Genomic DNA, 23,580 nt, shown 5'->3' with positions numbered 1-23,580 from the left:
CACTTTGCATTAGGAAGTAAAATAAAGCACCTCTGCTTTGTAACTGAAATACCAGGAATTCTGGAACGAGCCGCTGGTGAACAATGCTGAGTCAGACCCAGATAATCTACAGAAAGCACGTCTACTAAGGGGCTTGGGGTCTTCGATCCTCGAATGGCCACGGCTGGCCTCTAGGCCACGGAGGGAAGGTTAAGCTCTCAGCAAGGCCTCTACCCTGGGCCCAGGCATCAGGCAGTCTTAGGCGATGAGGAGGGGAGTCCAGAGTGAGATTCCCTCCCCCTCCTGAGGACTCCCTCCCTCCACACTTCACTGCCCCTCTCGGCGCCCTGGTCATTTCCAGCTTGCTAGCTCAGTGGCTTTGAGCAAGTGGCTGACATTCTTTGATAAGAAGTTGGGGCAAGAAGTATCAACCTCCTAGATTTACTGCGAGGCAGTGATTTTCAATATTTTCCATCTCATGGCACACATAAACTAATTACTAACATTCTACGGCGCACACACACACACACACACACACACAAAAATAGGTATAATTTCGATTCGTTCATACTGGATGGCTATTGTTGTGTTGGCTGTTGTTATTTTTTTTTCTTTGACAATCTCAGGGAAGAGAGGTCAGTGCCCCTGACTAAACAGTCAGGTGCTGCATGTTTTAAAAATTCCTACGCACGCACACGGGTTGAAGTAGCTGCTTTAAGGAATGAATAGCTACTGTTTGGCAGAAGTCTCTAAGTCAGTACCTGGCAAGGAGCAGGATTTAATACATGCTGTTTTTCTTCCTTCCTTGACAAGCATGGAGCAATCTACTTTGCCTCTCTGAGGCTCATGTTTTTATTCGATAAAAACAGGGGTAAAAGGCATATTTCTCACAAAGGGCTGTTTTGAGGATTTAAGAAGTCAATGCAGGGAAGGTGGTTAGTCTAGGGCCTGGTATATAGTAAGCACTCAATACTGCTAGCTATTATTATTATTACTACTAGAGGCCCGGTGCATAAAATCTGTGCATGGGGGGCGGTCCCACAGCCCGGCCTATACCCAGGACCCCTCAGGGTCCTGGAGGATCAGGCCTAAACTGGCGGTCGGACATCCCTCTCACAATCCGGGACTGCTGGCTTCTAACCACTTGCCTGCCTGCCTGCCTGATGGCCCCTAATCACTCTGCCTGTCTGCCTCATCGTCCCTAACCACTCACCTGCCTGCCTCATCATCCCTAACCCCTCTGCCTGCCTGCCTGATCGCCCCTAACTGCCTCTGCCTTGGTCCCCGCCACAGCGGCTTTGTCCAGAAGGATGTCCGGAATGATGTCCAGAAGGTCATTCGGCTGTCCAGTCTAATTAGCATATTACGCTTTTATTATTATAGATTATTAATTATTAATTATTCAACAAACACAACGTGTCATATTCTGTACTTGGTGTTGTGGGTACAAAGGTCAATAGGTCACAGTCCCGCTGGAGAACTTTCCAATCTAGAAGTGGCTCAATACTTGCATCCATCGTCCTCAGAGAGAAGTCTGCATCAGTAAAGGTACTGACTCCCCATTATCAGCTGTTCATATACAATAACTGATCAACTACTTAGGATGATGGAGCAGACGGGACTCAAACCTCAGAAATGTCCTTGGATTGGATGATCCTTAAGGTCCCCTCTAAGAGTTTCTGATTCTAAATTTCAATGTGGAATTCTATGTCCCATTCCAGGGTCAGAAAATAGGGTGGGGGGGAAGAGGGACATAGAGCTATGGCCCTTGATGAAAGTCCAATGTCAAAGCCCAGCATATGTCTGACCGTGCACAGTCAGTAGGCCCCATCCCATACTTTGTCCCAGGCCCCAAGACAGTGACCTTCCTGTCCAACAGGGACCTGCCATGACTCCCCTCAGCTTGATGAGTATACGAGGGCTCTGCAAGAGACTCTTATGGCCTTGACCTTGCCTATAATATTTTATACCTGCTCCTCACTGAGGTTTGTTTTTCTGAAATTATGGGCAGGGTGGCATGTTCTTGGAACAGCATTTGATGAATGTGTTCCCTGAACTCTCCTCACCCAACAAAAACTCACTTAGAAAAGAGAGTCCGAATTTAGGAAGAAGGTGCGCGCAGTCTGGGGTTTTTAGACTGGTTTGCAGTTTTGCCCTTTGTCTGTAACCCCTTCTCGGGAGCTGTGACCAACAGCACAACATTCACTGCAGGCCAAGGAGAGACCTGCAAATGAGCTTCTCCTACTTCCTCCGCCTAGAAATGCCCTCAACACGGAATCAGCGCTTACCCCGAAATTACACAGGAAAGAATGGTCCTCCTCCCTCCCGTCGGGTGGCAGAATACTTGCGCATACTCGAATTGGAATGAAAAATACATGATGTATTTTTGTATTTAACTTATCATTGGTAATAAATTCAATTAGCACACTGCATTTCACTTGTATAAATATGGTTAATTTTGTGTTTAGTACCCACAGAAGATGCTGCATTGCCATGCAGCTTTGGTATGCATCAATATGCAGATCTCACTAACAGATATGCAAATCCCATAATCCAGACAAACTGAATCACATAATTTAGCATGTGTTTCAAAACCATCCTTCCGTGTTCACCAGGCTTTGGGGATGTTGGTTTTGACCCCTGAACGAAACGAGAGATGTCTTAAAAGTGGGAACCATATTTTCTCATCCTTTGCACCCCATTCCATCTTTATATAGTAACAGCTGGCAATACTGACCACTTTGTCTGGGCCAGGCATTGGGCGAAAGCTTCCTATACATGTATTTGTGTGTGTAACTGAATCCCTGCCACGAGTGATGAAATAGTTATCATTATATCCATTTTACAAAGGAAGAAATTTGAGTTCATAGAAGCTAAGGACACTGGCCCATGGAAACACTGCTAGTCAATTGCACAGCGGGAACCCCCAGATCTGTGGGGTTCAAAAGTTCATCCCCCTACTCTGCCATGTTGCCTCCAGCTCCTGGTGGATACAAAATCTGTTTTCTCTAAGTAACTGTCTGATGATGGTGAAGGCAGTTTCATGGCAAGAAAGCCTACCGAGGCCCACTCCACTGAACATCTGATCAATGAACAGGTTACAGCGGGCAAGAGGAACCTTTGTGACTTCCTGTCTTGGAAGTCCAGGATTTAGATGGGGGAAAAAATTGTAATTATTCTGTATAAAGAATTCTCATTTAGGAGAGGTGGTGAGTTAACTAAAGTGAAGATATGTGTTCTCAAATGAAAATGCTGTGTCCAGTGTTGGTTTAGAAAGATCGAGATTCAAATGCAATGTGTTGGAATATGTTTGAGGGGTGAGGTGGTGATGGTAGGAAAATATATTTACAGAATATCCTCCTTAAGTTAATAAGGATCCTATTATCTGTTCTTCTTCCTCTTTTTTTTTTTTCTTTCAGAAAAACAAACCAAATTGGGACCAGAGATTATTCTATTTGCCTTGAACTTCAGGGATAAATTGTAAGCATACTTTGAATAATTTTCGTTGGGACTATGCAATAGGGCCAAGTTCAGAAGATGGCGGCGATATAGGCAGACGCGTCCCAGGTCTTGTCCCGGAGCAAACGGAGTAAGCAGCTGAAACTAATAACACCCACCCCGAATTGGCAAATTTACTCAGCTGGTGAGACGGCTTGCAGCCTGGAAGGGCAGACCTCCCCTGGAAAGGTTAAAAACCAGGGATCTGGGCAGGAAAGTTTGCCAGACCTGAGCCCAGAGGGTCGGAGGGAGACCGCATGGCAGACAGCCGCGTCTCTTGGGACAGACACAGACCCTGACCAGGGTAAGGAGTTCCGCGGGTTTGCTGGCGCCAGGAGATTTGAGATTTGGATTTTGTGATTGCGGAGAACTGAGACTAAAGGGGGCATCCTGAGGAACTGATCAGACCGTGCAGTGCCCATAAGAGAGGAGCGTTTCCCAGACCATGCAGTGCTGGTAAGAGGAGCGTTTCCCAGACCGGTAAGAGGAGCGTTTCCGCGGCCGGCCGGCGTTTGTCTGTTTCTTTGTTTTCACTGAACCCTGCTCATAGGACAGTTCGGATACAGACACTCACCTGTGCTGAAGAGAGGGTGAAGGTGCAGACGAGGGGAATCTGGGGAGAGGCTGAGGAAAGAGGGGGAGCCGGAGGAGGTGGCAGCGAATTGAGTGCTGAGACCCCCCTGGGCCCAGGACTGGGGCAGCCATTCCTCCAGAGGGTGGAATTCCTCCCCCCAGCCCCCCAGGCAAGGAGCACAGCCACACCCAGATTCCACCCTGTATGAGATAAAGGACTAAAACAAGCTGATTAGTCCCTGGGAGTTACCAGGGTCTGGCCTATAGAGGGATTTTCAGTCCCACCAACAACACAGAGCAGGGTAAGGATTAAAAAAGGATAGAGAAGCTGTATAGCCTCAGAGGCCAACCCAAAAACACTGCCACCCAGAGGTTGAGCCACAAACTGACTCTTAGGGGAATACAAATTAAGGCAGACTGGATCACAAATACGGCCTGCTTTAAAATCAGGACTGTGATTTACAACACGGAGGAACAGTGTAATGCAGGCAACACTCTCCTAAATACCTGGCAGGACCAAGGCGAACCAGGCTGAAGAGTAGAAGAACCGAAAGACCATCACTACTGCAAATTTTTTCTTTTTCTTTTTCTTTTTAATTTTTTCACCTTTTTACTAAGAAACCAATTTTTTTTTTTCTCTTTTTCTTCTTTTTCCATCACCTGATTTTACCCTTTCAATTACCACATTTTTATTTTTAACCAGTATTATTACTCCTACCATTTTACCATTTTTTAAAGTGCCATTTTATTTTCTCTTTATTTTCTTTTGGGATTAGTGTTCTCCATTCTATTTTCATCGTTCCTTTAGCATTAATTTTCCCTATCTCAATTCCACCTCTTTGCTAAAACCCTCTTCCTTACTTTTCCCCTTTTGGTGTCCTGTTTCTCTTACCCTATTCCTGCTCCAGACTTTCCCAATTCCCTCTTTTTACCCCCTGTCTAATTCCACCCTACTTATATATCCTATTTCCAATCTACTGCTCTAAATCCTTATACACCTATTCTTTATCCTTCTTCACTTTCCAACCATTTTTTTTTCTCTCTTATCTTTCTATTGTTTTCTTGATTGTTGAATATATTGGGCTTTTTTTTTTTTTTTTTTCTTTTTAATTTGTTTGTTTGTTTTGTTTTGTGTTTTTTCTTCTTTTTTAGGACTGGTTGTGAGGTTGTTTTTCTTTTTCTTTTTCTTTTTCTTTTTTTTTTCTGCTGGTTTTTCCCTTCCCTCCCCCACCCCACCCCAGCTATTTTTGTGCTTCTGTTTTCCCTTACCCCTCTGGATATTATTGGTGGTTTGTAGTTTGCATTCATCTCCAGGGATCTGTTGCTGGAATTTGTTGAGATTAGTGGCAGTTCTATTGGAGTTTGCTCCTCATACGGGGAGTCTCTTCCCCACTTCTACTTCATTCTCTTTTTTCGCTCTCTTTTTTTCCCCCCTCTTTTTTCCCAATTCTATTTTTGCACTCCTTTTTTGTTTGTTTTTTTCTTATTTTTCTTTTCTGTTCTCTCTTTTATCTTCTTCTCTTCTTTCTCCCTTATCCCCTAATTCTCTTAATTCGGGTGGTCACCTTTATTTGGAGTTATTAATATTGTGAATATACTTGTGTTCAGTGCCTGGTACGTTGTGCCTTGCTCTGTTGTATTTTGTGCCTTTAAATCAACGCAGCAGATCCAAGCAACAGCAGCCCCCTGATCACCGCAGCCTCCTGATCACCACAGCCTCCTGATCACCACACCCTCTGTCTGTGGAACAGCAACTGTACGTGAAGCCTCCCCCCACCAGCCAGAAGAGCCAACACAGCTGTGAACAACACCCACCAGAGGAGCTGCTGCCAACTGGAAAGCAGCTGCTACCGCAACCGTCTGAGCAGCAACCACAACCCAAGGAGCCCCTGCCACCCAGGGAGCAGCCACTGAACACCTCAACATCTACATATGTCAGCGAGATCAAACATGGGTAGGCAAAGAAACCCCCAAAGGAAAGAAAAGGAGGACTCGCCAGAAAAGCAGCTAAGTGAGACAGAGATATGCAACATGACGGAAAAAGAATTCAGAATAAGGTTCCTAGAGTACATGCACCACATGTTCAAGAAGCAAGAAGAAACAGATGAAAAACTCAACTACTTATGCAAGAAGCTAGAAGAAACAGATGAAAAAATCAACAACTTAAGTAAGTCCCAAGAAGAAATGAAGAGTGACATAGCTTCAATAAAAAACTCCATTGAAAGTATCAACAGTAGACTGGGAGAAGCGGAGGACCGAATTAGTGAATTAGAAGACAAGGAAGCAAAACACACTCAAACTGTACGGCAAATGGAGAAAAAAATTAAAAGACAGGAGGAGAGCCTAAGGGAGCTTTGGGACAACATGAAACGAAACAACATACGAATAATAGGGGTGCCAGAACAACAGAAAGATGAACATGGATTAGAAAACCTATTCGAAGAAATAATATCAGAAAACTTCCCTGAGGTGGGGAAGAAAAAAGTCACACAAGCCCAGAGAGTCCCAAACAAGGTGAACCCGAAAAGACCCACACCAAGACACATCATAATTACCATGGCAAATGTTCAGGATAAAGAGAGAATCTTACAGGCTGCAAGAGAGAGACGGAAAGTAACATACAAGGGATCTCCCATTAGATTATCAAATGATTTCTCAACAGAAACACATCAGGCCAGAAAAGAATGGACGGAAATCTACAAAGTGATGCAAAGCAAAGGACTGAATCCAAGAATACTCTATCCAGCAAGGCTATCATTCAAAATTGAAGGGGAAATAAGAAGCTTCACAGACAAAAAAGGGCTAAGGGAGTTTATCACCACCAAGCCAGCCATGCAAGAAATGCTAAAGGGACTGGTGTAAAAAGAAGAAATATCAAGCTCAGAAAGAAAACAGCCACACACACACACACAAAAAGAAATGGCTACAAACAAATACCTTTCAATAATAACTTTAAATGTAAATGGACTAAATGCTCCAACCAAAAGACATCGAGTGGCTGAATGGATAAAAAAACATGACCCATACATCTGCTGTCTACAAGAGACCCACCTCATTAGAAGGGACTCACACAGACTGAAAGTGAAGGGATGGAAAAATATCTTTCACGCAAATGGAAAGGAAAAGAAAGCTGGGGTAGCAATACTTATATCTGACAAAGTACATCTCAAAGTGAAGGCCATAACCAGAGATAAGGAAGGCCACTTCATAATACTAAAGGGATCAATACAACAAGAAGATATAACCCTGGTAAACATATATGCACCCAATGCAGGAGCACCCACATACATAAGAAAACTTCTGGAAGATATCAGGGGAGAGATCGACAACAATACAATCATAGTAGGGGACTTTAATACACCACTGACATCACTGGATAAATCCGCTAGACAAAAACTCAGCAAAGAAACAGCAATCCTAAATGACTCACTAGATCAGATGGACTTAATTGACATCTTCAGAACACTTCACCCCACAGCTGCGGAATATACATTCCTCTCAGGTGCTCATGGGACATATTCAAAAATAGACCACATATTGGGTCACAAGCAAAGTCTCCACAAATTCAAGAAGATTGAAATCATAAAAAGCTTCTTCACAGACCACGATGGCATAATGTTAGAAATAAACTACAATAAAAACAACCCAAAATACTCAAACACTTGGAAGCTGAATAGCATGTTATTAAATATTGATTGGGTTACCGATGACATCAAAGAAGAAATTAAAAACATCCTGGACACTAATGACAATGAAAACACAACAATCCAAAACCTCTGGGACACAATGAAAGCAGTCCTGAGAGGGAAGTTTATAGCTCTACAGGCCTATCTCAAAAAACAAGAAAAAATGGTAGTCAATCATCTAACTCTACAACTCAAAGAATTAGAAAGAGAGCAACAAGAAAACCCCAGAGTGAGCAGAAGGAAGGAGATAATAAAGATTAGAGCAGAAATCAATGAAATAGAGACCAAAAAAACAATACAGAAAATCAATGAAACCAAGAGCTGGTTCTTTGAAAGGATAAACAAGATTGACAAACCCCTAGCCAGGCTCACCAAGAAGCAAAGAGAGAGGTCCCAAATAAACCAAATCAGAAATGATAGAGGCGAAATAACAACAGACCCCACAGAAATACAAATGATTGTTAAACAATACTACGAGCAACTCTACTCCAACAAACTGGACAACCTGGAGGAAATGGACAAATTCCTAGAAAAATACAACATTCCAAAACTCAATCAGGAAGAATCTAAAAACCTCAATAGGCCAATAACTATGGAAGAAATTGAAGCAGTCATCAGAAAGCTTCCAGCAAACAAAAGCCCAGGGCCAGACGGCTTCACAGGGGAGTTCTACCAAACATTCAAGGAAGAACTAAAACCTACCCTCCTCAGACTACTACAAAAAATTCAAGAGGAAGGAACGCTTCCAAGCTCATTCTATGAAGCCAGCATCACCCTAATACCAAAACCAGGTAAAGACATCACAATGAAAGAGAATTACAGGCCAATATCCCTCATGAACATAGATGCCAAAATCCTCAACAAAATCTTAGCAAATCGGATCCAGCAGTACATCAGAAGGATCATACACCATGACCAAGTAGGATTCATCCCAGAGATGCAAGGATGGTACAACATCCGTAAATCAATAAATGTGATACATCACATAAACAAATTGAAAGAAAAAAACCACATGGTCATATCAATTGATGCAGAAAAAGCATTCGACAAAATCCAACACCCATTTTTGATAAAAACTCTCAGAAAGGTGGGAATAGAAGGATCATACCTCAACATAATAAAAGCCATATATGACAGGCCCACTGCCAACATCATACTCAATGGACAAAAACTAACACCATTTCCCCTAAGAACAGGAACAAGACAGGGATGCCCACTCTCACCACTCCTGTTCAACATAGTACTGGAAGTATTAGCCATTGCAATTAGGCAAGAAGAAGGAATAAAAGGCATCCAAATTGGAAAAGAGGAAGTAAAACTGTCCTTATTTGCAGATGACATGATATTATACATACAAAACCCTAGAGACTCCATCAAAAAGCTACTAGACTTAATACATGAATTTGGCAATGTAGCAGGATACAAAATTAACCCCAAGAAATCTGAGGCATTTCTATACACCAACAGTGAACTTTCAGAAAGGGAGATCAGAAAAACAATCCCATTTACCATCGCACCAAAAAAATTAAGATACCTAGGAATAAACTTAACTAAAGAGGTTAAAGACCTCTACTCAGAAAACTACAGGACGTTGAAAAAAGAGATAGAGGAAGACATAAACAGATGGAAGAACATACCATGTTCTTGGATTGGTAGAATCAACATCATTAAAATGTCCATACTACCCAAAGCAATCTATACATTCAACGCACTTCCCATTAAAATACCAATGGCCTTCTTCAAAGATCTAGAACGAACTCTCCAAAAATTCATCTGGAATAAAAAAAGACCCCGAATAGCTGCAACGATCCTGAGAAAGAACAAAGTAGGTGGGATCTCAATGCCAGATATCAAGCTGTATTACAAAGCCACTGTTCTCAAAACTGCCTGGTACTGGCACAAGAACAGACATATAGATCAGTGGAATAGAATAGAGAGTCCAGAAATTAGCCCGAACCAATATGCTCAATTAATTTTTGACAAAGGAGGCATGAACATACAATGGAGCCAAGATAGTCTCTTCAATAAATGGTGTTGGGAAAATTGGACAGACATATGCAAGAAAATGAAACTAGACCACCAACTTACACCATACACAAGAATAAACTCAAAATGGATAAAGGACTTAAATGTACGACAGGAAACCATAAAAATTCTAGAAGAATACAAAGGCAACAAAATCTCAGACATATGCCAAAACAATTTCTTCACTGATACAGCTCCTAGGGCAGTTGAAACTAAAGAGAAACTGAACAAATGGGACTACATCAAAATAAAAAGCTTCTGCACAGCAAAAGAAACCATCAACAAAACAACAAGAAAACCCACCTCGTGGGAAAACATATTTGCCAACGTCATATCGGATAAGGGCTTAATCTCCAAAATTTATAGGGAACTCATACAACTTAACAAAAAGAAGATAAACAATCCAATCAAAAAATGGGCAAAGGATCTAAATAGACACCTTTCAAAAGAGGACATTCAGAAAGCCAAGAGACATATGAAAACATGCTCAAAGTCACTAATCATCCGAGAGATGCAAATCAAAACAACAATGAGGTACCATCTCACACCTGTCAGAATGGCCATCATCAACAAATCAACAAACGACAAGTGCTGGAGAGGATGTGGAGAAAAAGGAACACTTGTGCACTGCTGGTGGGAATGCAGACTGGTGCAGCCACTATGGAAGGCAGTATGGAGGTTCCTCAAAAAATTGGAAATGGAACTCCCATTTGACCCTGTGATCCCACTACTAGGAATATATCCCAAGAAACCAGAAACACCTATCAGAAAGGATATAGGCACCCAGATGTTCATAGCAGCACAATTCACCATAGCTAAGATCTGGAAACAGCCTAAGTGCCCATCAGTAGATGAATGGATTAGAAAACTGTGGTACATCTACACGATGGAATACTATGCTGCTGTTAAAAAGAAGGAACTCCTACCATTTGCAACATCATGGATGGAACTGGAGAGCATTATGCTAAGTGAAACAAGCCAGTCAATGAAGGAAAAATACCACATGATCTCACTCATTCATGGATAATAAAGACCATTACAAACTTTTGAACAATAATAGATACAGAGGCAGAGCTGCCTCAAACTGATTGTCAAACTGCAGTGGGAAGGCCAGAGAGAGTTGGGGGGCAGGAGGGAGGGGAGTAAGAGATCAACCGAAGGACTTGTATGCATGCATATAAGCATAACTAATGGACATAAGACACTGGGGGGTAAGGGAGGGTAGTGGTTTGTCAAGGGCGGGGGGGGGAAAAAGGATACTTATGTAATACCCTTTGTAATACTTTAAGAGGAAAATAAAAAAAAAAAAAAAAAAAAAAAAAAAAAATAGGGCCAAGTTCATGACACACTGATGCTCTAAGTACACTGCCTTCTCTCCCCCTCACACCGACCGAAAAGAAACTTGTTCTGTTTCTAAGCTTTATATTTTTGGATCCATTTCATTGACTAGATTTCAGAGACTGCAAGCAAGACTTTTAAAATTATTTTTGAAGCCCCTTTGAAAGAGATCTCACCATAAAAAAAAAAAAAAAAAAAGAATTCCTGAGGGAGAGACCGGCAAATTCTAAAGTATTCTTTTTGGCTTTTAGGTTTCCTGGTGCTGGGGCCTGGCCCACCCTAAAGGTCACGGACACCCCTATATTACACACCTTTGCAAGCAGCAGCCACATCTATGTTGTAAAATCCCTAGAGTGAGAGGCAATCTATTGGCTCTCCATTAAAAAAAAAAAAAAAAAAAAAAGATAATTATGAGAGGGAACAGGAAAGAGAAATTTTAGAAAAAAGTTAAAATTTTAAAACACCAAAATCAAAGGAAATGCAAAAGGAAGTGGGAAGAAGGTCGCAAAAGCTACAGGCATGACCTGTCCTCTGAGCTGAGAAGAAAACATGGGAGGAAGAGGGTGCCTGGGGGACTGAGCTTGAATCGGGGGACTTCTCTAGGGAAGCCCGGAACCCAGTCTGACCCTTGGGCAACTCCTGTTGTCCTTCATGCTACTGATTATGATGTTGTGTGCGCCGGGATAAAGGGAAATGCTAGTCAAGACCATTTAGCAAGAGTCGTGATGTATCTGGTTTCACTGTTGGGGTCCTGAGTTGTGGTTACCATGGCTAGCTGCATAGAAGTATGTGCCTATGGGACCAGCCCTTCATAAAAGCTTCAGATCCTGAGGCAGGAATGGGCTTCCCTGGGCAAAGACGTTCTACAAACGTCTAGAAAAGGATCATATACTGTGTGGCCACAGCTGGAGAAAAACTCAGAAGCCTCTATCTGACATCTCTGGACTCCACCCAAAGTGTCTCCTCTTCCTGCTGCTTTTGCCATGAATCTTGGCTGTAACAAACCTTAACTGCAGGTATTAAGTGAGTCCTTCTAGCAAATCACCAAACTTGAGTTGGTCCCAGGACGCTGAGACAGAAACTCATAGACTGAGCAGCGTAATGAGCCAGAGAAGCAGTGTGACAGTGAACATAGGGCTTGGGAAAGAGGAGGATATTAGGTCTGGCATTCTGCTTTGTTATTTTCTTCTAGGATCATTATAAAATCCTTTCATTTGTTTTAAATCCAATTCGGTCTGTGCTAAACCCGCACTGGTTGAGCCAAGTGCAAAACTGAATCTGTGTCATGACATGTTTGGGGGAGGCTGCTGCTGCTTTTTAATCTCAGGGTCATAGTAGAGTCTAAAGCGGGTCTCGGGGTCTAAAGCAGCCCAGTGTTCTGGAAGGGAACTTTGACCTCTAGTCCACACGAATTACGGCCAGCGTGCTCACTGTCCTCCGAAGGTAGACAGCTCTGCTGGCCTCTGCCAAACCAGGGCACGAAAATAGCCACTTACCTCGTGCCCAGCATCTCTCAGTCCCTCTCCTCAGGGTCTCTCCTGGGAGCCGGGGGTTAGGCCTTAACCCTTACACAACCTGCGGAACCTGCCTCTTCTCCAGAGAGCGCCTTCCCCCACCCCCTTCTAGCAGATTCTATTCATCTCCAGCCCTGGGCTTCCTCCATCCCTGGAAATCTTATCTCTCACCTGTGTAGGCGAGGCTTCCAGTCACCACGGCCTCCTTAGAGAGTGTTGTCTGGGGTCTGGTGGCATCAGCTTTGGTCCCTGTAACACAAAAGCCAGTAATAACTATGTTAGTGTGATAATAAAAAGCAGTGGGTACCTTCTTAGGCTACAAAAGGGGAATAAACTTACATCAGCAAGAACAACACAGAAATTAATCTCACTGCAAATTATCTTGCTACATTAGGAGGACTCGGTCTCTACTTAATAGAGGCAATTAGTCTAGTAGATAAATTACTCTGCTACAAAGTAAAGTAATGCAAGTGTCATCATACAGGTAACATACAAACAGACTAAGTAGTATGGGGGGGACAGGAGGGATTGGAGGACATTGTGGGGGTGCTGCTATGAGGGGTCTCAATGGGCAGGCTCAATTTCTCTGAGCAATTAAAGCCAGAAGTTTATTTCCCCCACGCCAAGACCCAGAAGTATATCTTTACGAAGAGGAAGCAAAGAAAGAATGCCAATCAGTTGGGCTTTATCTTCAATGAGAACATAATGAAAGAGAGACTTGTATTGGGCGTAGAGCAGCGGTTCTCAACCTGTGGGTCGCGACCCCTTTGGGGGTCGAACGACCCTTTCACAGGGGTCGCCTAAGACCATCAGAAAACACATATATAATTACATATTGTTTTTGTGATTCATCACTATGCTTTAATGATGTTCAATTTGTAACAATGAAAATACATCCTGCATATCAGATATTTACATTAGGATTCATTAACAGTAGCAAAATGACAGTTATGAAGTAGCAACGAAAATAATTTTATGGTTGGGGGTCACCACAACATGAGGAACTGTATTAAAGGGTCGTGGCATCAGGAAGGTTGAGAACCACTGGCGTAGAGGAGCTTTCTGTCCAATGCAAGCATCCTCCTTGGTAGCAATCTTATTGGCTCTCTGCAGAGTCGGTGAAAATGTTAGTAAGCCCTGTCCCTTGTGTCTGAAGATTGGCCATGGATAGGCCTATGGTAGAGTGGAAAGGATATCAGCCATGGGATTGGAGAAACCTAAGCTCTACTGGGTGGCTCTGGACAAAATACTGCTCTGAGCTGCAGGTTCTCGCAGAGAATGGAGACCGCTATGTTTATTTTTCAGGGTTCTCATGAGCTTTAGAAGTAACATCTGGCACATAGTGGGTACTCAGTAAATGGCAGATAACCTAATTTCCTCTTTTAGCAGACACAGGCAATTTCTTTGTTTTTAAATATGTTTTTACTGATTTTCTTTTAAGAGGGAGAAGGAGGGGAGGGGGAGGGAGAGGGGGAGGGAGAGGGAGAGGGAGGGGGAGAGGGAGGGGGAGAGGGAGAGGGAGGGGGAGAGGGAGGGGGAGAGGGAGGGGGAGAGGGAGGGGGACAGGGAAAGGGACAGGGAAAGGGACAGGGAAAGGGACAGGGACAGGGAGGCATGGATCGGCTGCCTCCTGCATGCCCCCTACTGGGATCAGGCCTGAAACCCAGGCATGTGCCCTGACTGGGGAATCAAACCGGAGACCTCTCAGTGCATGGGACAACACTCAACTAACTGAGCCACACCAGCCAAGACAACACAGGTAATTTCTTATCTGGGGACAGGGCACGGGGTTAAGTAATCCCCAGTCATCTCTTCCAGGCCCAAGCTTTTAGCCACTGTTGGTGCTAGTCTTCTTTCTCTTTGAAACAACTCAAACTCCTGCAGCCATCCTGGGCACAGTGATCAAGTTTATCATCAGTAACACCTCCTTTCCTGCTTACCGGCCCGCATCCCCCCTGCTACTCTTAGCTTGTCTGAATCTCCGTACACACTGCCTCTAGGCTTGTTCCTCCCTACCTCACTATTTGAGTCCCGTTTTCTCTGACCAATGATTCACTTACTAGTAAGTAGGCGGCACAGGGCTAGTTTGATTCATTTGTCGGTGCCAACGTTCTAATAAGTGCTAATGGGCGACCTGCCCACATGGGTGAGCATCAGGTAAGTGAGTAAAAAATCAAGCTCAGGGGAGCATGGACACCCTCTCCATCCTGTGTTGGGCTGCTGCTTCAAGCACCCCAGGCCCTTAAGTATATACCGAAGGGGGTACAGAGAGAGGAAGAGCCAGCTGACCCCCCAAAATAATGGCCCGAATGAAACGGAGTGCCTCAGGGGACAGATGTCATTGGAGAGTGGGGAGAGAGAAGGAGAAGGAAAGGGAGACAGCAAGTAGGAGGATGAGGAGCAAGAGGGAGGAAGAAAGGAAATATGAGAATTTAGGGGATTTGAGTAGACAGCGGAGACCCAAATGAATGACATGGAAGATCAAGTTGAAGGGCACTCCAAAGCCCAGAGCAAATATCTAAACCTCACCATCAGTCAGACAAAGGGTCTGAAATACGAGTCCCTTGGGGAGCTGGATCGGCCATGCAGCTCCTCAAAACGCTAGGCACGGCGGCCAATTCCAAGGCGAAGAATTTGGGTCTCCTGAGCTCCCGACTCAGATTCCGATGGCGGGTTTTCGCCATTACGTCATCCTGCATCTGGGAGCTAGTTTCTATCCCTCTCTGCCCCGGGCGAGCAAGCTGCAGGGACTTCTGTGTCAGCCACAGGAGCTGGGTTGGGGAGGCCAAGGACATGCGTGGGAAGGGGCAGGTTATTCCCCGAGATCTCCACCGGGAGATTCCCAGGCCACACTTCTCCAGGACCTTTCTCCTCTAGAAATTCTCACGTCAGCTCCAGTTGCCTGCCCACCGGGTCATAGCCTTCCTTCTGCAAGTTCAACTGTTCATTCTCCAAGACCCTCAGACAGACCCCTCGTCCCTTCAAGGGCACTGCCAGGGTGGGTGTGTGTTGTGAGCCACTGGAGGGACCGGGCACCCGCAGGAGCCAGCTCCGTGCCAGGACCACGTGACACCGGCATGGGCATGGTTACTCACTTGGTTGCCCTCCAGCAGAGGTAGCTGGGGATACCTCCCTAGAGTGACTGCAGTGTGCATCACTGGGGCGACTCAGCCCAGGCCTCCTTCTTCCTAAAAAGGGCATCTGAGGCCAGGCCTGGGGTGAGAGTGTCCATCAGACCCATCTATGGCCATGAGAACACAGAACCCGCCCCCAACACACACACACACACACACACACACACACACACACACACCAGGGAAGAATGAAGGATGGGGTGGGGATGGCTTTCAGGCCAATGGCTCAGAAACTCAGAGTGAAACATGAATGTATCCCAGAAGCTTGGGTGGCAGGTGGGACTTGGCGTCCAGAACCCCAAGAGAGATCCGACTCAGCCACCTAATAATAATCTTTTCACTTCAGATTTCCACTCATTCCATCTCACTGAGGGCGCCCCCATCTTGATCTGGTTCTTGTCATTTCTAGGGCCTGTCAATGACTTAACCCCGACGAGAGGAGTAAAGACAGGCACAGTCTCAGGGCCGGTCCCGCCTGGCTTCATGGTCAAGGGCAGGACTCTATTTCCTTGGTCTGAGCAGGTGATACTGTCTGTCCACGTTGTAGAGCTGTGCCTGTCTAGTCCTGTTCGCTGGTGTTTCTGTCACTTATGCGTGCAGTTCTCATCTCTCGTTCGTGCTCCTCCACAGCCTGAGCTTCCTCCTACGGTTCTGAGTCCCATGGCACCCAGGTCAGTGATAAGCACATGGCAGATCCTTACTCAACACTTGTTGCTTGTTCCCAATCTTAAACACCCGAGAGAAAAGGAGTTTCACAACCTGACCAGCTGCCAAATCCAGAATCGAAATCAATTTAGAAAGAGCTTTGGATGGCAACCCTAAAGCCCTCATTTCACATACCATCTCCTACTCGGTTTCAGAAACAACATCTCCAGCGGAATCGGTTCATTTCCATCTGCTGGCCTCCCCGTGAACTCTGAGGTGCTCAGAGTTGGTGTGATCATTATAATCCTTCCTGGAGGTTTACCATCACAACTGACTATCTGTTCAGCGCTTAACCACGTACAATGTGACTTCACAGGTCGGGGTACCTAGTGCATCACACTGTAGCCGGCGTACGTGGGCCTCTCAGGTCTTCACCAGCTGCTCTGAAAACCATGGGTGTTTTCAGTGTGGTCCTACGGCCCCTTAGGCCTCTCCTGGTTCCCTCCCTAGTTCCTCTTATAGGCATTGTCCCTAACAAATGCTCTTGCTCACATCCTGTCTTCACACATCCTATGCTGGCCCCTTCCCTGGGTGTCCAGAGCAACCTGGGTCTCCCTCCTTGAGAGGACCGCCTGTCCCGCCTCTACCTCGCGCTGTCTGTCCCTGTCTATCTCTCTCTTAGACCTGAATCACTAACCGCAATGTAATGAGATCAAGTTTTCACAAACAACTAGCACACACGTGCAAAGTTACATACAGGTGGCAGCCTTCCTAAAGGTCAAGGTAAAGCTGTTTTGTAAGAACTCAGGGACCAGCTTTCAAGTCTGCTCCTTCGTAGAGCCTTCCCTGACTAGGACAGAGTTATCACTCCCATCTCCCACTTACTTCATCTACGCCTCCAAGCAATTATCCATGGCCCAGGGATTTACATCTTTCCCCACCCCCCGCCTCCCAATTAGGAATTCCTCAGGCTGGATCTGGGTCTTCTTTATCTCTGTATCTCTGGCTGAATCACTGGCAAGGTTGTTGAATGGATTTTTCCTCATTGAATCCCTGCCTGGTTTGGACATCACAAAACAAATACTAACACTTATGGAAGATATAACGTAAACACTAGTGCTCTTCACATATCACACAAGCTCCACCATATCTCCCCAATCTCCCTTGCATTTATGATGGGGTCATGTGACTCATTCTGGTTCATGAGTATGAGTGAGTGAAGTGATGCAGTCAAAAGGGGTACCTTGGCCAGTCTGCTCAGTGGATAGAGCGCTGGCCCGCAGACGGACGGGGTCCCAGGTTCAATTCTAGTCAAGGGCACATACGTTGATTGCAGGCTCGATTCCCAGCCCTGGTAGGGGCTCGTGCAGGAGGCAACCAATCGGTGTGTCTCTCTCACATCAATGTTTCTCCATCTCTCCCCTCCCTTCCACTCTCAAAAAAAAAAAATCAATAGAAAAATATCCTCAGGGGAGGACTAACAAAACAAAGAAGGGGGCTGTGAGCTCCACGCATGCTCTCCCTCCTGCCACTGCAACTCCGAGGTAGCAACATTTGAAGATGGTTGCTTTCTCAAAAGTTTCAACACAATTGAAAGGTAGCCACCAAGGAGAGGAGACTGACCCGTATCAGATTTATGAGAATGAGAACTAAGCCTTAGGGATGTGGAGGAGCAAAACTTAGCCTCCCCTGTCTCATACCGCATGTGGGTTTCACAAGTTGAAAACATGGGTAGGAGAGAAAACAGAATATGATAGTGTCATTGGACAGTGAAACCTTTCCATGCCCTAACATTTCATACCAACAGGATGTGTGCCATGGGTTTGATGTCTTCAAATCCATACTCATTTCTGAGGCAGCAGCCTTCCCTGCTATATCCGTTATATATCGCTAGAGAATCCAAGGTACAGGGAAGTTAAAGGGATTGGCTTCTGGAATGATGAGTGCAATTAGCCTGAGAACACAGACCTAAATTTCAACTAAGCTCTTTCTGATCCTAATTCCTAGATGGAATGTCCACTCCCCCAACATCTGTGTCCTCTGGGGTCAGCATTCTAGGAAGAAGGCTGACCTCTTTAGAAATGGCACCGACTCTGCGTCACTAGAGCTAACTCTGCTGAAAAGGATCTGTTTGGAAGCAACATGGTGGTAAAAAGGTTAATAGTGAATTTGAATTTTATTTCCAGGCCGACATCCGGAGCCCTTGGGGAGAGGTTGCAGCTGCCCCGTGACCCAGATAATTCAATATCAGGGTGAGCAAGGACGTCTTAGAACATTCTGTTCCCCCCTGAGACCAATTAAAATCTGTAGGCATCTTTCTTGTTGACCAGGCTGACTTACTAATTGAAACAGAATTGTGATATTTTCATCGGCTTCCCCTGATCCCTCTCTACCTGGCCAGCAAAGAGAAAGCTGGAGGATCACAGGGCTTTGAGCATACGAGGCCCAGCGAACAGATCCGCTCCCACCTTACACCACTAAACCAGCATTATGCACTGAATAAGATCCCAAAAAGGAGGGTGTCAGGTTGGGAGTATGGTGATATCCCCAAATCTCAGTCTGCGTTTATCCAGAGAAGCAGAAGCTAAATACCAAAACACCACCTTCAGGATGCCCGAGGAACAATCAATCTGTCATTTTAGCTGCTGCTGTGCCAATAACCCATCTCTTGGCCTCTCTCTTCCTAATTAACCATCCCTCTGCCTGGCTGGTTGGGAAAACTCCTAGTAACCAAGGACGAAATGTCCGCTCAAGCCCGACAAGATCCCTGGCCTTCTACTGAGCCAGAAGGTATTTCCTCTGGGCCTGCAAACGGCCTTCTTCGCTTTCAATGACCATATTCAGCGTGGACCACACACAACTTGGTCCTCTCCATCACTGAGAGAGATAAAGACCCTCCTCCTGGCATCCCTGCTGTTCTTCCTGCTGCTGCTCTGGGATGATAAGAGGGTGAAAGACATAGTCAGTCTAAGGAACACCAGACTCTTCCCAAATAGGTCCTGTATAAATACCAGCGTTCATTCGTGTGCAGATCTGCAGATGGACCTACACCCAGGGCCCTGGAGCAAGAACTCCGGAATCACTGGTGCCAACTTAGCTTATCAAAATATTTCTCTGTTGAGCAACCAAGCAGCCAGTCTTCAGAACTCTTGGCCGGTGAGGTAATCGTTTTGGCTAAAGCATGCCAGTGTTGCTGCTGGGGCAAATGCCCATGGGCGTGCTAGTAAGTAGGACTCAACAAAACTTGTATTTTGCAGGGTAGAAGGGCAGGGCAAGGGGCATGTCCCTTTGCTATGGAGCTGTTTACTATGCATGTGTTGAATCGCATCATTCTTGTGCCTGATACTGTGAAAGGTGCTGAGGAAAAAGGGCAGGGACCAGTTACCTGTTATGCCTTCAAAGTGTGTCTATACACTTCATTTTGTATAAACTGACAACTTCGAATACATACATCAGAAAGCAAGAAAAAATGAAAATAAATGAGTTAGAGAATCCAACTCAACAAGTTAGAAAAATAACCCCGAAACGAAACAAAAGGGAGAAATTAGTAAAGACAAAAGCAGAAATTAATGTTTAAAAAAAAAAGCCACAGGAAGAACAACAATAGATCCAAAAGCTGGATCTTGGAAAAAATAAACAAACCAAAGAGCAAAAACAAAACTAGATAAACTGCTAGATAAACTAATCAAGAAAAACTACTGGAGCACTCATTAAAAAATATAAAATGGGCATATGGGAAATAATTACAAAAACTAAAGAAAAGAATCACAAAAGCATTTTTTTGTTCAGTTCCATATAAATAAATTCCCAATAAATTCGAAACCTTCTAAATTCATTATAAGAATTGACCATTTCATTAATACCAACAGTACACAAAATGATAACCATATCCTAGCGATACTTATTATTTTAGATGCAACATTCCTTAATAAAATACTAACAACAACAAAAATGAGTAGCATGTGAAAGAATCATACACCATAACCAAGTGGGATTTATTCCAGGAGGTTAAACTATCCCAGGATAGCTTAATATTAGGAAATAGGTTTTAAAAATTTATTATAATCGTAGAATCAAGGAGAAAAGTCAAATGATCATCTCTGATGTTGAAAAGAAATTTGGCATTGCTCAATTATTGATTTGACGAAAGGATATTCCTCAATATAGGAATAGAAAAAGACATATACCATACATATACACGTGTGCATATGGCAGAAAAAATGTGTATGTGCAGACTAGATGTATACCACTGGCTCTCCTTAGTCTCCAGCCTTTGAATGTGGACTGAATTTCACCACTGGGTTTCCTAGGCCTCCAGCTTGCAAATAGCAGATTGTGACATTTTTCCTCCGTCATTGCATAAGCCAATTCTTCATGATAAATCTCATCTTTTAGAAACAGAACCAGCAGGATATCTAAGGATGTGTGTAAAACGGAACAGAGAACCCTAACTAATAATACAGATTTATAAAATAAGACCAATGCCAGGAATGAAAGGGATACATATCAGCATGTCACCACTATTTTTTGACACTGTAATAAATTACTATCCAATGGAAGGAGACAAGAGAAGGGTAAAAATGGAGAGATGAAACTGAAATTATCAGTATTTGCAGTTACGATTGCTTGCCTAGAAAAACCCAACAAACTCAACTGAAAAGGCATCATCTACATGAGAGAATTCAGGGAGGTTATGAGGACAATATTAAGATGTGGAAAACACTGACTTTCATATATGCAAACACCAATAAGTTAGAGCAGATAATGGAATTTCCCATTAGACTAGCAACAAATAGTGATACTATTTCTAAAAATAAATATAAGAAATGTGCAAGGGCTACATATAAAGCACTTTAAAATGTCCCCTAATGACAGAAATATAGACTAAAACAAGTGACTATTCCAAACCATAATTTTAAGAAAACCCATCATCAGAAATATATCAATTTTCCTAAGTCGATTTGAAATTTTAATGTAATTGTCCCTGGGTTGATGAAGCTTCGGGGAAGCAATCTATCTTATACTCTCATACATTGCTCGCAGGAGTTCAAATTAGTACAGCCTTACAGAAGGCAATTTGGTTCATGGTATCTACAAAATTAGATGTAAACATATTCTTTGAATAATGACCCCTATTCAATTCATCTCACAGAGACACTCATGCAAAATGACATGTGCAAGGTCATTCATTCCACCCCTGTTTGTAATAGCAAAACTCCAGAAATAGCCTCCTGTCCATCTATCTATCTATATAAAAGCCTAAGCAACCACTGACCAGCTGACCAACGACTGCCGATTGTTCGGTAGCTATGACGTGCAATGACCACCAGGGGGCAGATGCTCAACGCAGGAGCTGCTGAGAGACAGCAACTTTGCAGAGTGTTCTCTTACACTCCGGGAACCCTGGGGAATGTCGGATTGCGGAGGGACCTCACCTGCCAGAGGGACCCCACTCACTCTGCAGATGCCCTTCGAGCCCCGGCGCCACCCCAGGTGCAGCCGGGCCAGGAGGGACAATGGAAGGTTGGCTCCAGGGCATGTCTGGCCCATTTCGCCCAGTCCCGCCCCGCCGGCCACCTTCTAATTAATTTACTTTCAATGTGCACGAATCCGTGCACCAGACCTCTAATACATTCATAAAATAGAATATAATGTGGTCCTAAAATTTAGTAAAAAAAAAAAATGGAGACTTCTATGTACATGGATAGGGAAGTAACTTCAAGATCAATACTAAGACAGAAAATAAAGACAGAAAAACATACAGAATAAGTTACGTATTCATGTAAGAGTCTGTGGGTCAGAGGAATAAACATGCATATTTCCCGTATACGCAAAGGAAATCCCCGGGGCAGATACACAAAAAGAAATTAGCAACGGTTGCTACCGCTTTAAGAACCGGAGTTGACACTGGGAAGCATAGAAAACAGGAGTACAAGGGGAAAATTTAAGAATACATATTTTGAAAATTTGGATTTTTGATCCCTATGAGACTATTAGAATTCAAAATATCAAAATTCTTCCCACTTATTGTTGACAGTAGTACAGTATTAAAAACCAAATTTTTACAGCGATAGATAAAATAAAAAACTTAAATGTAAAAATTCAAATGGGAGAAAAGTTTGCTTAATAAAGATTAAAATACGAACAACTACTGAGGGCTTAATGTGTGCAATGGTCTGTTTGAGGCTCTTTACATGTAGTTGAAGATAGGAACCTTGATTATTCTCATGTATAGAAGAGCTACTATTATCCTTACTCACAGATAAGGAAACTGAGGCAGAGAGATGTTTCGTGTCCAAAGTCACAACCGGTATATCTCCGAGGCCTGCAGGGTTAACTGCTTGGCTGAGCCACCTCCTGACATACAACATGATATCACGTGGTAGTTACACCACCCACCCACCACCACCTCCACTCCCAAACCCCTGCCCCTCAATACCCCACTCTGCTCACTAGCTGTACAACTGGAAAAGTCACTCCGAACGTACAGACTCAACTCCCTCACTTGTACAATGGAAATGATTCTACCTTCCCTGTCTTGAAATTTCGCCAGGCGCTCATGTGTGTTTGTGTGTGAAGGGAAGGCAGGTGGAAAGGCCCAGGAATCGATTGGAAAAGATGCAGTAATCCATCTTCCGTAGGGTAGGCGCGGGTGGGGGAGAGAAAACAGTTGAGAAGCAAATCTCGTTTTAGCCACTGATTTCCTGGGTCACTCTCGGTGAGAAGTTACAGCGGGTAAAATTCTGGACCCTGGCTGTAGCGAAATAACAGTGAAGGAACGAAATGATGTATACTGGCAAGAAGAAGGAAAAAAAAGGTAACTTTCTAAGAAAATGGCAATGGTCCCATCCAATAATAGTAGCCACTTTAAAAATCATGTGACACGGGAAGAGCCAGGAACGCCAGCTCATGGGGACAGGACGGGACGACACAGCAGCTGGGAGCACAGCGCCGTCCACGCCGGGTGAGGAGCCCATTCAGAAACGGATCGCAGGGCAGTGGTTCTCAACCTTCCTCATGCCACGACCTTTTAATACAGTTCCTCATGTTGTGGTGACACCCACAAATTGAACATAATTAAAGCATAGTGATTCATCACAAAAACAATATGTAATTATATATGTGTTTTCCGATGGTCTTAGGCGACCCCTGTGAAAAGGTCGTTCGACCCCCAAAGGGGTCATGACC

At 44.2% G+C, this 23,580-nt stretch overlaps 1 protein-coding gene across 1 annotated transcript in view; it reads right to left on the bottom strand.

Moving 5' to 3' along the window:
• Positions 1-12,825, bottom strand: part of DUSP10 (dual specificity phosphatase 10) — a 112,942-nt gene extending 100,117 nt beyond the window's left edge. The window contains exon 1 of the mRNA XM_070401310.1: positions 12,785-12,825. The gene's annotated coding sequence lies outside the window, so the exon portion shown is untranslated. The remainder of the gene's footprint in view (positions 1-12,784) is intronic.
• Between the last annotated feature and the right edge of the window lie 10,755 nt (positions 12,826-23,580).

Source organism: Myotis yumanensis, unplaced genomic scaffold, assembly GCF_028538775.1.
Source record: "Myotis yumanensis isolate MYYU_CA2020_CCGP unplaced genomic scaffold, mMyoYum1.0.hap1 SCAF_22, whole genome shotgun sequence".
Lineage (NCBI taxonomy): Eukaryota > Metazoa > Chordata > Mammalia > Chiroptera > Vespertilionidae > Myotis > Myotis yumanensis.
Note: the sequence above shows the minus strand (reverse complement) of the source record. Positions and strands in the feature narration are given on the sequence as shown.